Genomic DNA, 11,883 nt, shown 5'->3' with positions numbered 1-11,883 from the left:
TCCATTTCTTTATTTGTCCATGTGTGTGTTGCGCAGCCAGTTGATTATGCACGTGTGCCATTCGCAATACCAAATACGATAGCGGCGAGCTTAGCACGGACGACAACAGTCTCCATATTTTCCAAATCGGAGCGTCGATTACTCTCCCCACTTCATCGCCCCCCCCCCCCCTTGCCCAAAACTGCAGTCGCGGCCGGTGAAGGCGCACGTCCTGCAACCTTCCACGGAGATCTGAAGCTCGTGCGCGCATGCCGAAGAATGTGGGGATAGCCGACGCGAGCTGCTCTTTTTAAAGAGAGCTTCTCCTCTTGGGTACCGCTCGGGAACGTGGCCGCTGGACCGCGAAATTAGGATGCACCCCTTCGGCGCCCTTTTCCCTCGCTGTGCAGACGCACGGGGACACGCGCAATCGACTCACAACCGAGTGGGGCTGCAGCAACCCCTTCCGATGGAGGCTTCCTCCTTCGACGGCATCGAGCGTCCTTCTCTGCCAAGAGCTTCCCTATTTATATTGTACTAATAACCTGCTCCGCTTCCCCTTCTTCCGACAAGCAGTGAGATAGTAAAGTCCTTAGCCGCTGTGGTGGCTCAGCGGCTAAGGTAGTTGCGCTGCTGAGCTCGAGGAAGCGAGTTCCATTACCGGCTCCCCGCATTTTGATGGGGGGCGAAATGCAAAGGGAAGCCGTGTACTTAGCTTTCGATGGACGCTCAGGATCTGCAGGTTGTGCCCTTGTTGGTATTTAGTCCGCTGCTAAGGTGTGTTCATAATCGTATCGGTGTTCTAACAGGTAGGACTGCAGAATAATTTGTTTTTTACAATTTCTCGAAGAAACTCATTGTTGCTCAGCCCACACTAGAATTCTTTTCGGAAATCGTGGGAAAGGCCGTTTAGCTCAGGCATATCGCCTGTTCTTGATGCCCCTAAGCGAAAATACTGGGCGTGCAAACACGGACACAAGACAGAAGACAACACGAACGCCACTGGCGTCCCTTTCACACGGGCCATGGGTTTGTGCTGTGAAGCAGGGAGTTCTGGAGTTCCGCTCCTCGCCGCGGTATCTACAATTTGGATTCGGGCAAAATTCTAATGCGTTAGAGTGGGTAGATTTGTACGTGAGTTAGAGAAATCCAGCGGTAAAAAAAAATATCGGGTGCCCTCAACTCTAACGTGTCCCTCAGAATCCAGCTGAGGAGCTCCGATACATTAAACTGTAAATTTGGTGTCCTTTTACAAAAGGCGCTAGACGTGCGCTCTGCAGTCCGCAGTCATACTGAGCCTATACAGTTTCAAGGAGTGTGAAAGCGGAACTTGAGAGGAGAAAATATAGCGACAAAAAAGTGCATCGCCCTGACTATCCCTCTCGTGGAGAGACAATCCACAGCTTCACACAGGAAAGCAAGTGAAGGTATAAAAGAAACAGAAGAAAAAACACGAACGCCGGCTTTTGTGTTGTCTGGACGTCTCTCCTGTGTGCGTGTTTTACACGCCTAGTCTTCTCACAGAATAACTTCCAACTAGCTCAGCTCTCTGTTATAATAAGCTTGATGTTTCTCGCTGTTTTGATTATGTGTTTGGATATTGGCTCTGCAAGAATTAAACTAATTGCTACGTATCTATTTTCCTATTGCGCACCTGTTCTACGGCCGCATCACTTTTCGTTGAGCATTTTAATGCATTTGCTCACAGCTCTCCAATGATACCTAGTGAGGAATTAACCCTATTTCAAAATAAAAGTAAAATATTAACGAGCGTGTCGTCGGTCTTCACTTCTGGCAGTTTCACTGAACTTTTTCTTCTGTTTCTTTTATACCTTCACTTGGTTTCCTGTGTGAAGCTGTCGATTGTCTCTCCACGAGAGGGATAGTCAGGGCGATGCACTTTTTTGTCGTCTATATTTCTCCTCTCAAGTCCGCTTTCACACTCCTTGAAACTGTAAAGGCTCAGTATGACTGCGACTGCAGAGCGCACGTCCTAGCGCCTTTTGTAAAGGGACACCAAATTTTACAGTTTAATGTATCGGAGCTCCTCACTGGATTCTGAGGGACACGTTAGAGTTGAGGGCACCCGATATTTTTTTTTACCGCGTGGATTTCTCTAACTCACGTACAAATTCTAACCACTCTAACCATTAGAATTTTGCCCGAATCCAAATTGTAGATACCGCGGCGAGGATGCGGAACTCCAGAACACCCTGCTTCACAGCACAAACCCATGGCCCGTGTGAAAGGGACGCCAGATGGTAATGTAACTTGAAGCCTATAATTTCTATGTTATGCATAATTACTAAATTATAGAAACCTAGAAAACATCTATCCATGTAACAGGAGTAGAGTGTTCGTAAGCCAGAAAAAAAAAAGGCTGGGAACAAATCGACGGGCTTGAATTTCATGTGGCACTTGTGACGTCATCACAGATGTCGGCAGATTCTGCACGGGCCTATATGATAATTTATTGACAAACTGCAGCAGCACATATCATGCTAAAACTGACAAGGTCACAGGTAAAACGAACTTTTGATATCTTCGTAAAAGAGACTGCCTGATCCTAAATATATTGAAATTTTGACGTCATATAATGGAAAAGCCTTTTGTCAATGCGGGTAAATTAGAAAGTAAGACTTCGGCTTTCTCTAACAAGACATTTCCTGCAGCTTTGGTGCAAGCCATATAGTGAACAAAATACGTTATAAAACAAAGTTCTCGGTGCATATGTTCCCTTTGGAAAGATCAAAGTCCACCTTCCATTGTTTACTTTGAGAGGTTCGCGACCGTAATGTGCGACACGCCAACCGAACAGTTCGCAGCAAAGCGTATTCACCTTAGTGCGTATCTCTTTTAAACCTGTCCATGGTTTCGTTTCTCGGCCCAAGCAGTAATGCCCGCGGATACTCAAATGACCCTCAGGCACTGCATGCTTCACGAAGCTTAATGTCAAAAGAAATAATGAAATGCATTATAAATATATAATTGTTTGCATTTGTTAAACACACCAAAATAACAATATAATCGCGCATTAAAGAAACAAAAGCGGTCGACTTTCTGCACACAAGTCTTCATAATATATACTATCTGCGGTTTTAGACGGGCCAAAACCACAACGTGATTATGACAATAACGCTGCAACAGGGGCTAGCCGGAACATCTTCATCTTGTAATGCGCTGCAAGGGTTGAGACCGATCGAGAAAAAAAACGAGGGACAACACAGGTTGATACGCAAAACTAACAGCTACCTTATTTCGAGAACGGACAGACTTACGTACAGGAAAGAAACGAGGAACACAAAAGGGGCGGAGGGAAATGCCGTAATAAAAAATGGTAGACAAAAGCGTATAGAAAAAGCATATCAGCCTGTCAGTGCCACCAACACGTGCCAAGAATTATGTACACGCTAACATGGTTGCCTTCAAAAAGTTAATTTCTTTTTGAGAGAGCGCGATCGAGGGAGCGCTAACGGAGCCTTCGCTGACGTGCACATGAACGCTTCGGTAATTTCCCTCCCTGTCTGATCTAAAGAACAAAAAACTTTGAGTCATGAAACTTTGTGTCATGAAACTTTTGTGTCATGAAACTTTTTCTGTCATGAAACTTTTGTGTCATGAAACTTGTGTCATGAAGCTTTTGTGTCATCAAACTTTTGTGTCGTGATTATGAGGCACGCGGTAGTAAAGGGCTCCAGAAATTTCGGCCATCTGCTGTTCTTTAACGTGCACTGATACCGCACACCACTAGGGTCTCTAGATTTCACCTCCATCGAAATACAAACGCCGCGGCTAGGATCGAACCCGCGACCTTTTGTCAGGAGCCGGGGCACTGTAGCCACTGTTACCGATGAGACAGGAAGATGGAAAGTCTTGGTAGGCACGTAACAATTACTAAGACGCTTACGTCCTCAACTGTACAGAAATGTGAAGTCTACAACCAAACAGCATTGATAGCCGATCTGATTTCTTATCCTCCACGTAAATACAAAACTTTTTTTTTAGATTCCTTGCCGGTGCAAGGCATAACGCAGAAAATGAAGCCGCACCTTCAAGAAGGTCACTGACAAAGTCGTGAGAATAAGAGCTAGTCTTTTAAACAAGATTCGAAACGATAGAGCAATATGTCTTTTCTCCCGTATTACCACATGAGAAGAGCGGAAGAAGAGGGACCGAGGATGCGGACACTGAGCGTGACAGAGGTCAATCACCTTACAGGGTCAGCTTATATTTCGATATTTGCCGACAATAAAGCGAGCGCCGGGTCCGAGAAAGGGCGGTAAGCGTTTCACGACAGTGCGCTGACAACACCCGATCAACATCGAAGATGACGACGAGCCATCTTTTGACATTTACAAGCAAGGCAAGACAAGACAAGAAAGTTCCGACGAAATAAAGGACGCCCCAGGAAACAGAGGACACGGCCGGAAATGTCAAAGACGGCGAGTTGACATCCCGAAGCTCCGGTAGCGAAACAAATATTGACCTCTCTTGCTGCAGCTGGGAAACCAATCGCGACTCGAAGAGGAAAGCTTGCTATGTGTATACAAATGCACTCACGGCGCTGCGATAGAATCGTGAGTTCTCTATACTATTCGAAGGGAAAGCAGGGGCACTGTCGGTACCGCCAGAAAGCCGCGGGAGACGTGTATGAGCCGGTGAAAGAACGGGGAACCAGTCAAGGAAACAAGCATCTTCACTTTAACATGTTTACATAAAACGAGATTTGCACGGGCATACAACAGCGCGACATCTTTGGTATTAGTGCATTCATAGCTTGGTTAAGCCCATTCTACATCTGTCAACTTGCTCTTACCAGACACGCGCAGGCTTAATTGCGTTAAGGAAAAGGAAGGAAGGAAGGAAACAGAAAAAGGAGAAGGCAGGGAGGTTAACCAGAAACACTTCCGGTTGGCTACCCTACACTGGGGGTTCGGGGAAGGGGAATAGAAAGACGAGAAATAGAGAGGAGGAAAGAGAGAAAAAAGAGAGAGAGAGAAGAGATAGCTCATTCAGTGCCACTGACCTGACTAATGGTCACATGCATTCATATGTCAAATGTTTGAAAAACTTAGAGCTAACGATATAGCGTCACCTTCAGTGCTCCTGCAGAAAGACTCACTTTAGTGCCTGGATACACTACAATGCATGAAGGACCTAGATGTAGCAGCTTTACACACATCAATGCATCTTCGCGCGCATACGCTGCGACGCCGGTTATCTGTCATGCGAGAGATACTCTTATCAGCAACCAGGAAATGTTCGCAGCCAGGACAGGCGATACCCTGCAACAGCGTTTCTTTATATTTTCGCGTTGACCTTACTATAGCCTCCTGCCTTTGCGGAAAGCTGCGCACACTAACCCTTTCAGACGCCACCTATGAAGAACTGCCTGTAAATGCGTCAAATCGATACAGTTATTTCAAGGCATTCGATATTCCATTGCAACAAAAACACGTCATAATGCCTTAATTTATTTTTGTTATAGTAATTAATTCTAATTCAATTGTAATGAAGTATCTATTTTTTACGAAGTCATTCATGCTCGGTTTTTGCATAGCAGAATGAAATCTTACGCCATAAACACAGTGAAAATTTGTTTTCGGGTATGTCCATTTGGAGCAAATAAAATTACCTTTTGACGTGGCTCGATGGGAAGGGGCACGTCGAACGACTCGTCGAACAGTGCAGTGCCTCCAGCAAACAAATCAATACAACAGTACACTGCAAAATGAAGTTAAATCAAGACAAATCTATTATGCAGAAGCTTCATTTCATCCAAGCTCAATGTGTCTGCTCTCTCTTAACCCCTGGTCGTTAGAAATGGCAAAACAAGTGGTGTACACAATTCCGTACATAGCGTGTCAAAAGTTTAAATACTTAAGGCAAAAAAGCACGGCGATGGACATCGTAGGTCATTGCATATAAACTATGGGCCTATGTATGTATACATAAGGGTTTATTGCAGGAATCGCAATAGTGCTTTTTACGGGGCTGTGGATCTGGGTAGAGGAGAATTAACTGATAATTACAGATCAAAGCACGAGTAGGATTACGAAACCAATTAGGAGGTCACAGTAAAACTGCGGAACCACTTTTGCACTACAATATTAACTAGTAAATAACGAACAGCGATGTATGCGAGTTAACAGTTTGCTTCCTTCTCGTCCGTGGCTTGTGTATATCAGCTGTTGCTCTGCACTTTGTAGACTAGTACATTCGCTTCCTTGGCCGTGTATTTAATTAATACTCACAGCAGCTTGGCTATGGGGTTGACAGAGCTAAAGGCTGCGCTAATCTTGTCTGAAATGAGGAACGGCAGGTGTTGAGGCTAGGCGGTCGCGTTTTCATTTCAGTTACGCGGACCCTTTGAGCAGTTATGCCACCCTAACAATCCCGATACGGAACGAATTGTTCAAATTTTAACCTTCAGAAATAGCTACCCAGAGCATAACAAAATACCCGTACAATGAGCAAAAAATGGAAGCAGACACATTTATAAGTTAGCACGCAAAGACACCCGAAGCCAACGAATCTTACGGAAAAGTGCTTAATCCATCTCACCCAAAATAGAAGAATTCTTGAGCCCCGTCACAACAATGTTATAACTACACGGCGTAATATACTCCACAGAAGTCTAGAAGCATGCTGCACGCATAACGAATTAGTAATAACTGAGTGACTTGCCTGTGTGAAGCGAGTTTCGCAGCAACAGTATAGGATGTCTTACAGACAAAGCACGAGTAGGATTACGAACCAATTAGGAGTCACAGTAAACTGCGGAACCACTTTTGCACTACAATATTAACTAGGTAAATAACGAAACAGCGATGTATGCGAGTTAACAGTTTGCTTCCTTCTCGTCGTGGCTTGTGTATATCAGCTGTTGCTCTAACTTGCTTTAACGCAAAGAGAATGTGCTTTGCTTAGCTGCAAAGTGGTAATACTGCTTACAAAAAAAGCACTACTTACCCTCGATGAAAACAGGCTCGCAGTGCAGTTCACGGACGGCGCAAAGCAAGTCACGACGTATAGTATTGGCAGCTGCGAAGAACAATGATTTCCCCGTGGTTGCTTCGGTGTAGCTGCCCTGTGTCGACCACTAACGTTGCACCAAAACGAAGAATCGCTCGATACCATTCATGAACCGCGCAACAGCGGGGGCACACACTCCTTAACTGAGCGACAGCGTGGGAGCGACGCACCAGGTTACAGTACCACTCGACAAACAACGCAAAACCCGAAATGTTCACCGCGCTGAGCCCGAAACAAGACGGCCCTCGCTAATGGCGTCGCTCTGTCTTACGTGTCAGTGGGGGCCGCAGATTCGCGAGATTTTCACGAAATCGGCGATTGGTCGCGATCACTGGCAACGCGAAATGACGTTAATGGCCCTTCGTGTTATCGCGGTTGGCACGGTGCCAAACAGTTGTGAGTCGTGTAGACGCCCGGACGGGTCCACCGGTAGCCTCGTGATTTATCGCGAAAATTGCAGTGTCACCAAGAACGATCGAACGAGAATTCGGTCCCAGGACCCAGCCACGTGACGTCGCTGGCAGGGATCATGTGAGGTTAGGGGCCGTGATTGACTTATTTGGTAGGCGTATCTACGTGGCTGTCTGTCCTGCTGCCCTCGTTGGGAAGTTCCATGATTCAGGCAAGAAAAAATTGACACGCGTTGCGAATTATTCCTTCCGAAAACTTTATCCTTAAGCCCCCTCCCCGGCCACCCGAAAGAAAAAGCTCAAGCTATGCGGAAAAGGTGTGATGCGAAGTAATTCTCTGCAAGCTGCTATTCTATTGGTTAGTCGCAACCTTTCTTGCTATATGAGGATTGGTCCTAAAGGCATAGGCGCCATAATATTGACATTAAAGAATATAGCGTCTTCAGCGGCTCTCGGCGTGGAAAAGATCTGCTGTACCAGTTGCTGGTAGCAATAACGTCAGTAAGCGCAAAAAGAAAAGCCATATGTTTAAATTAACAGAAATATTACAGAGGCGCATAAGTCTCCTTACGAGCATCGATTGCGAAAACCGAGCGGAGCACACAGAGGCACACGGAGCAGACCGGCGAGGCCGTGGCATCTCTGGGCATGTCAACTATTCGTACTATTTCGTCGTCCATGTCCCCTGACATGGCCACATGACGTGATCACTTCATCAATGTGATCTTGCAACCTAAGCTTCTTACTTAGTTACGTCGCTGTCACATGACGTGATCACATGACCATGTGTTTCGAATTGGGCTAAATCGATTGAGATGGGCCACCCAAATGGATGGCCCAAGTAGATTTTGCGAATGGGCCAGGTCGTTTTTAACGTTGGTCAACCAATCTTCAGATAGGGTTAAATTAACGATGAGGTGTTTAAGAGGTGGGTTCAATTAGATATTGAAACGTGACGGTCATGACTTGTTAACGTGGGTTTTAGTACCACTGGATGTTATCGGCCGTACGCAGGATTTCCCGCTTCGGGCGGATATAATTCTCCCGCATTAAAGCATACGTTAATATTAAAGCTAGCGTGCTCCAGTAAACTAAGCCACGGGCTGCAGTATACGTTGAAGTACGGACCTTTTTGTCATATCCAGTACCCGCGATTGCGGCATCGTAACGTGTGATTGGTGCTACGGATTAATCTAGGGCCGAGGTATTGCTTCCCCACACAACGTCCACGTCGCGACCAATTGTCTTTCCGTCGCTATACGTAAAAAAAAGAGCAGTCAGGAAACATGAGACAAACCTTTTAAGATTGGCGAAAAAACGAGAAGTACGCCCCCCCCTCCCCCGGGGTGAGGGGGAATGCCAAGTAAGCTGAACCAGCGCAGCACAGCTTGCGTTTTTCTTTTTATTTGGAAATGATATAGTGAAGCTAACTAAGGCAACGTGTTCCGGCCTTCCTCTAACATCACGAGCTCATCTCTTTTCTTCTTCCCTCTTTTTGTCGCAAAAAGCTGAAAAAAAAAAGGCCGGGTAACTTTAGATCTCATGGTCTTACCTCTAAACCGACTCCTTTTATTGCGACAGCAATTATATGGACAGTCTCGACGGGTTTTTTGCCGTCGCCGTCATGTCCCTCCCGTATGAAGTCCAAATTGATAAGATCCCCCCTCGCATCGTATGTTCTACCGCGGGTAAAAGCGCGCGAGCGGGGACGACGAAGGCGGCCGAAGGATAGATAAAACGAGCCGGCCCAATTCCGTCGCTCGGAGGGTGCATGCGATAACATCACCCCGCTCGGGAGGCCTGTCGTCGAAGCAGACAGGAAAGCACCCCGCCCATTTTAAACCAGCATAAAAAGACCCATGCACCCTCCGTCGCTCGGGGGGGGGGGGTCGCGCGAGGAGCAACTTTGAACTTTGAATCTAACGGCGCGGTCCGCGATCGCTGGCGCGGCCATCTCCACAGCCATCACAGCGGGCGCTACTGCGCTGCGCTCTCAACGCGAAGTGACTATGCGGAGAGCAACTTTTCCTGGAGTGGCCGTACTCTCTTACACCAGCGTTTTGTAGTTACGCGAGATCGGATACCAAAGCAGTTAGCTGCCAGCCTCACTTCGTATAACACTACAATTTGTTGCTATCGCATTCATTGCTTCGCCCTTGAGGTGAAACTGAATTTTTGAGGTTACGAAAAAATGTATGAGTAGGCTGGCTAAGTTATATTGCTGAGATTTCTGATTACTTTTGTCGTAACATTTATTGACAAAATTTAGGCTAACCGTGGACAGCAACAATAAAAAATGACTGACTAAAACGCAGGCAACTGCTCCCTCGACCTGAACCTAATAAGGATATAGAGGGCTATACGTCAAATAAATAGAGTTGGAATGTTGAAAAGGGACCTTACTTTGAGTATTCACCCTTAACAAATGACCACCCAAGCATTCAGTACAGATAGTCAACCAGCGATGCTGAAATGTGTGGCGTCGGTCTTTATCACTTGGTTAATCTCAACGGCTATTCAAGTTTTTCTCAATGTTTGGTTACATCTGTTCGGAATTTTAACTGGTGTTTGCCACCCGTGTGTTCCCTTCTTCACTTCAAGTGGTCCAGTGGTGAGTACTGGCGTCTGCCCAATTCTGTGCCGCATACAAGCTAGGAGTTTTTGCGCACATAGTACGGAGGAATTTTGGTTTTGCCTAGCCATATACGGATTCACTGAAAAATCCATGCGTGTGTGCAACTGCGACATAATAGCAAAATTAATACCATCTTCGACAAATTACACTGGTGCGCACCAGGACCCCGGCGCTGCGATGATTGTACGAAACGTCGCACCAGGGTGCGATTTGTAAAATTTGCCATAAGGCACCGACGTCCACAGCAAGCACCCCGAGCGATAGCAAGAGCTGCAACTATATACGTTACGGTCGCCGAGCGTCGTTCCAATCATGCATTAGTGACCCGGCGTTCTGATGTTACTTTTTTATCGCATGAGCGAGACATTTGCCGGCAGATTCATAGTGGTGCCCGTAATGCGCAATCTTGTGCTAAAGAAGTGCAGTGCAAAAATTAATAATAATACCTGGGTTTACATGTGCCAGAACTACGATATGATTATAAGGCACGCCGTAGTGAAGCTCCGGAAATTTCGACCATCTGGTGTTCTTTAACGTGCACTGACATCTGCACAGTACACGGGCTTCTAGCATTTCGCCTCCATCGAAATGGGACCCGCCGAAACCGGCATCGAAAACGCGTACCATCGGGTAAGCAGCGGAGGACCGTAATCACTGTACCAACACGGTGGAGAGGGGGCTGGGTTTGGTGTTGTTTGAAGTCAATACATCATGGAGCATAATAAAGCAGGAAGAGCGAAAAAAAAAAAGCCCTCGTGCGACACTGACACTGTTCTCAATCTCCAGCTTCTTAGTATTTGCTTCCCTTCCTCAATGTCAGGTATACACTTTCTTTCAAAGCGGAAGGGGTATGACAACAACTAGATACCAGAGCGGTAAATACAAAGCATAGTAATATATTTCGTCAAAAGACAAAAGACACGTACACTGTAATGAACGACAATAGTACTTACGCATTCGTATAGAGAACAGTACCAGGCCACTCACGTTGTTGCAAGACAAGCAAACATGCGTAAAAAAACACCTAGAGCTACCCTATGCAAGACTTAGGTGCCTGGGAGTGGCACTTGCACCGGTTCTTGGGTAAACTGCGTAAAGATGTGACCGTCAACTCGTCAGATGTCCACGGACCTTTAGCGCAGCGAGCCCTATCGGATGGGTTTCTGGGGCGTAATTGTTCTTTATAGTACTTTCCTAATTATATGACTGCAATTTTAACTTACGGCATACCTTAATGTCCACTCTATCATAAGAACCCTTAGGTTAACTCGCTCCATCCCTTTTATATACGGTTTTATTTTTATCAGGCTTTTGGACAACTCGCACCGGCGCAAGACAGGGTTGGAAAGATAGCAATGAATTCTTCGGTGCCCATGCCACAGATAAAACAAAGAAGGAAAGCGTCACAGCGCTGTAGCACTTGGCAAATAGAGTAAATTAAATCAACTGAACACGAGAATGTATAAGTAAAAAAGAAATGTTTTTTATGAAATCTCGAAAACCCAGAACACACAAAGAAAAAAGAAGACGAGCTATTATTGTCGAGCAACACATTTCTCAGACTTTCAGCAGGTAAACAATAGTGACTTTTTATTTCTGTGACTTCATTCTGTCTTCTGGTTTTGTACACGCATCTTAAGTAAGAATTAGGAAAAGTCTTCAACAATAAATTAAAAGAAAAAGCGAGGGTACGCTGGCCCCACGGAAAGGATGCTGTCGTCTGTACACAAATCGGTGATCATCACTGAAGAGTTCGGCAAAAAGCTGCGCTACGTAGGAATGTCCCGCAGCACCCACTCAACAATCACAATATGCAGAGCTCAG

This window comes from Rhipicephalus sanguineus, chromosome 5, assembly GCF_013339695.2.
Source record: "Rhipicephalus sanguineus isolate Rsan-2018 chromosome 5, BIME_Rsan_1.4, whole genome shotgun sequence".
Lineage (NCBI taxonomy): Eukaryota > Metazoa > Arthropoda > Arachnida > Ixodida > Ixodidae > Rhipicephalus > Rhipicephalus sanguineus.
Note: the sequence above shows the minus strand (reverse complement) of the source record.